Below are 5563 nucleotides of genomic sequence, written 5' to 3' on the forward strand. Positions count from 1 at the left end.
TACAGTGATTACATAACGTAAACCCTAACATACAAGGGTTAATGGAGTTGACCGGTTTGACTTGTTGACTTGGTTTGACTTTGACTTGACCGAAATTTGATGGTTGTCACATTATCCCCCCGTTAGAGGGAATTTCGTCCCGAAATTTGCATTTTGACTGGGACTTCAAGAGTTTGGAAAAGATGTGGAAAACTTTTCGTAGTACAAGAAATTGATTATGGTGAGGAACAACCCGCCTGATGTCACATGAGAACCTTGAAAATTTCTTATTGTAACTTGAACTTAGTCAATTTAAAAGGAGTTTATTGTTTTGGGATGATAGAGTATTCTATGTGTGCTTTTATACTCCCTGTTTTATCCTTGGTATTACCACTATGGATATTTTACAACGTAGTTAGCGAGTTCCATCATTACGAATGTTTCAACAAATTTTGACGAAATTTGCATTATAAGTCCTACTAGTTCTTTTATAGTCGATTGGCGTAAATTAGTCGTATATCATTAAGATTGCAAGGGCATTTTGGATGGGTGACCCCGCCTTAAGCCCACAACCAAACAAGGAACAGGGAATGAGGCGGAATCACACATTCTAAGTCCATAGAATATTAATGATATATGACCATAATGTTGACACTAGCCATCATAGATTCCAGGGGAGTAGTATTATTGGGGGCCAGAAGTAGGAATTGTAGTTCAAAATAAAATAGGTATAAGCCTGCTATCTTCAAACTTGGGCTTTGGCCCCTCCCGATTCCTAATCAGAATGGTCCAATACTCCAAATTCTCCAAGCGACCAAGCGGTATCAAGAAATCAAAATCGATTCATCCCCATTTGCCCAATTCGCTGCCTATCTCGCCTGTTGTTCGTTTCTCGCTGTCTCGCCAAGTCAGTCGCATGGTCTCACTCTCGCCAATCGCCATCGCCTAGTGCCCAAGTCCCCATTCACACTTCACAGAAATCAGGTATGTAATCCCGAGACCCACATCCTGTTCAGCTGTTCTTTCTTCTCTAATTGTAAGATTGTTGATTGTTGGTGTTGGCATATTGCACTGCTGCTGCTGTTTTCAGTCAATCTGTTGCCTATTTATGCGTTACTACTGTCTTATTGAGTTTCTTTTTAATTTGGCTGTCATTTGTGATTTGGCGATTTGCCAATTTGATTTATAAATTATGAACTTATAGATTTGGTTATTGTTAAATGAGTTATTGGTTATTGTTCTAATTTTGATTTTGATTGAATCAATTGTTCCTTCATTTTGATTTTTTTTTCTAGATATAATCATGGGAAAGATGAAAACATTGAAAGAGAAATTGCTATCTGCTTACTAATATATCATTCATAATCTGTTTTTAAAGACATTAAAGGCCGTCGGGCTGAGTTGTAATTCCTTTTCTAGGTGTTTTTGGGTGTTTATTTGTTGAAAACAATCTATTTTTTTAATGTTAATTTCAGTTTATAATATTTTCTCCCCCCCCAAGTTAATTGTTCAAGCTCCGCCACTGATAGATTCACTAGTAAAAACCCTGAGTTTTTACATAGAAGATAAGACTTATTTGGGTTTTGCCGTGTTCTCAAGATTCATGGTTTATATACTTGAATAGATGCTAGTTTTAGTAATAAAAAGAAATTTAGAATTTAAACGTCGATGTTAGAAGCTTGTACTGATATTTAAGGGGTTAAAAAAATAAAGTTTTATTAGTTACCTATAGCAACACACAAGTCATAATTTGCATGTGTGAAGACTTGGAGTACTTTCTAATGAAAAGTGTGCTACTGGGAAAATTCGAAACTGGTACGTAGCTTTAAAGTCAAGAATATGCAGTAGGCATGTGATGCATTAAATGCATGAGGCACATAAGTCATAATTTGCAGCAACATATATGTATATGTGTGTGAATTGAAGAAGAAGGTTACGGCTCAAAGACCATTCATTTCCTCTTTATTTGTTATTTATTACTTCTCCCACTTCCCTTATATAAATCATCACATTCTTACCGCGACTTTTTAACTTCTCCCTCACAAATGGATCCGCCTGCAGATCATCAAAACCCCATAGATGACCTCGATCGGTTTCAGTACTTTGATCATCAAGATCTTTTCAGGTATATATAAACGTCACTCATTACACCATCTTTCGCACAGAAAAGTGATTTTGTCTATATTGATCAAAACATGGTTTGGATTTGTAGTGAAAAAAAATCTTCCATCGTGTTGGATTTGATTATCTTGAGTTTTTTGGATTTTTGCAGTGGTGACATGCTCGACCATCATGATTACGAGTTGTCGGAAAATTTGCATGAAGTGCTCGATCAGAACGTTTCCATAGTACTTAACAAAGATCAAAACATCATTTCTAGAAATGAGTTTCACGATCTTGATCCCCTTGAAGATATCAGCTTATGGGATTGTTGGGAGGATGGTAATTTACCATTGGTTAGTTTCAGTGAAGATTGTAAACCCGGTGGTGAGGCTATAGGTAGTTCTAGTGCTGCCACCACTGATCACGGTGGCCGGAAGATGGCAAAGAGATTGAGACCATTGGAGTTTGAAGAGATAGATAAGTACTTTGAGATGCCGATGATCATGGCAGCAAAGGAACTAGGGATAGGGTTAACACTGTTGAAGAAAAGATGCAGAGAGCTAAACATAAACAGATGGCCTCATAGAAAACTTAAGAGTCTTCAAACCCTCATTCAAAATGCCAAGGTAAACTACGATAATAACCTTCTATACATTTCTCATGCATGTATGCATGCACTTGGTAACCAAAGTAGTTTTGGTATTTTCTAAAATTTTAATTATTAGTTTCTTTATAACATAAACATAGGCCCTAGGCATATGCCACATCATATCAATTGTTTTACTACGATTTCTGATTTATATTTACATAAACTGAACTCATTGTAAATTTTGTGAACTCACACGAAAAATATATTGCATCTACCTTAAAAAAAACTAGGAGTTGGGATTAAAGGAGGAGGCAGAGACGTTAGCAGGACACAAGAAGATGATGGAGAAATTGCCAGGTATGGAACTGACAGAGGGAACAAAGAAGCTTAGGCAATCTTGCTTCAAAGCTATTTATAAGAAGAGAGGACTTAACAATCCTTAGTCCTTACCTTTTCTTTTAGTCATTTTGTTATAATTAGTGGATTTTAATCTATATTGTATGTGTTTTTCTCTTGATAGACTGATACCCTTTTTAGTTTCATTGTGTTTGTCTATTGATTTTTAATGCAGAAAATTTTGTATAATTTGGGTATTATAGTTTGTATTATGTATTTAGCTATATTCTAGATTGCCGACATGACTACGCTGACCACTCTATACCAGAGGTCTATATAAATAGACTTATGAATTTAGTAGGAATAACTTAATTATAATCTTGTGATTTGTTCCATGTCTGATCCACTCCTAAGATTCACTCGACATGCCCCCAGTTATGTGTAATTAAAATTTTATTAGACTGTTGTTCCTAATGAGTCTACCCTAAGTCCATAACCAAACAAGGAACATGTCAACTACGAGAAACACGCATATGGACTTGTGAGTTATTTGTAAATTGATTATGGAAATAAAGTTTTTTATACATTGTTGGGTAAAATAATTGTAAAACACTTGTTGGGCCATGGTTAGGAGTGTTGGGCACCTTTTGGGCTTTCCATGGTTACTAAATGTGAAACATGTAGCACTTGCGTGGGCCCCCACAAAACTAAGTTTTCACATTTCTTTCCCACTTCTAGGCCCATTAGGGAACTTAATAGTCCAATGAGTTGGCCATTTTGGAGTGTATCCTTTCGGATACGTTTGATATGGTCGGGTATTTTGATGGCTCAAAAGTAAAGTGAATGACGCGCTTTGGCCTATAGGTTTGGGAACTCTCGCATTTGGTCCCCAGATAAGCAAACTGGTCCCTCAGTTGATTGGGATGTATACAAATGCTTACCTAGTCAGGACTTTCGGGCTACCGGCACCTCCCCCTTCCAGTTACTACGCGTCCATTACTATGATCCTACCCAACTAGAGTGGATGACTTTGAATTTCCTATGGGCTCTAAGGAATATATATATATATATATATATATATATATATATATATATATATATGTATGTATATACATTTTGTTAAACCACTTGAGTATGTGTGTGATTTTCAGAGAAAGTGGAGAATATTCACAAGTGTATGCACACATATAAATGTCAGGAGTAATACGTATGCACATAAGGGAGCAATTAACACACAAAGGTATTCCTAGGATTTTCTAAGTGCGAATTGCATACGGTTGTGTGTGCATTTTATAAGCCAGCATACGAGAGGACCCTAGAGGCTATAGACTAGGTCAAGGCAATTAACCTAATTCCCTATAGTCAAGGTCTCTGATACCTATCTGTCACACCCCGATCCTTGTCGGAATCGATCAAGGCGTGATATATTGTTCAAAGTCTCATGACAACTATGTTATAATATGATTATATTCAATTAAGTACTAAGTATGCAAACAAGATCCACAACATACAAGTACAAATCCAAATACGAATCTGTCACACCCCGATCCTTGTCGGAATAGATCAAGGCGTGATATATTGTTCAAAGTCTCATGACAACTATGTTATAATATGATTATATTCAATTAAGTACTAAGTATGCAAACAAGATCCACAACATACAAATACAAATCCAAATACGAACAACATTTATTACATCAAATTTAAATAGTCTTGTGGATTTCTAAGGCACAACCTACTTTTTCATCAACTTCATTCTTCAAATCATCTGTCACACCCCGATCCTTGTCGAAATCGATCAAGGCGTGATATATTGTTCAAAGTCTCATGACAACTATGTTATAATATGATTATATTCAATTAAGTACTAAGTATGCAAACAAGATCCACAACATACAAATACAAATCCAAATACGAACAACATTTATTACATCAAATTTAAATAGTCTTGTGGATTTCTAAGGCACAACCTATTTTTTCATCAACTTCATTCTTCAAAGCTGCATCATGGGTAAAAACAGGTCAACTACGAGAGTTGGTGAGTAATCTAATTTTAGTAGAGAAAATTGTGAAGTTGAAACATTTATAATTTGAAATTTGTTTTCTTTTGAAGTCGACAAACAATTGTATTTGAGATAACGGTTTATAAATCAAAAATTGATTAACAAATGATAACAACAACAATAAGTCCTCACCCTATATATACATATGTATATATAATAATATATATAGGATGGAGCATCTAATCATCATACACACTCAACCACGTGCGATCAATCACCTTAGCGTCCCAAAGCGGGGTGGTCAACCCAATAGCGCTATTATTGTCCATAACGTACCTCAAGAATACGGGCATAGTCATGGAGATTAGACTAAAAATGATAATGCACTACAAGTACATGTAGCGTAAACAAACAATAGTTATACAATTAATGACTCACGTATAAATGTCCCAACAATGTCTCAATTGTGATAAAACAATAAAATGAAGTTGGAACATATTAGAACCACATGATACACCCCAAAAGTATTGAAAATTATAAAATATGGGGTAGA

This window comes from Lactuca virosa, chromosome 5 (assembly GCF_052849685.1).
Source record: "Lactuca virosa cultivar CGN04683 chromosome 5, Lactuca_virosa_CGN04683_v6, whole genome shotgun sequence".
Classification (NCBI taxonomy): domain Eukaryota; kingdom Viridiplantae; phylum Streptophyta; class Magnoliopsida; order Asterales; family Asteraceae; genus Lactuca; species Lactuca virosa.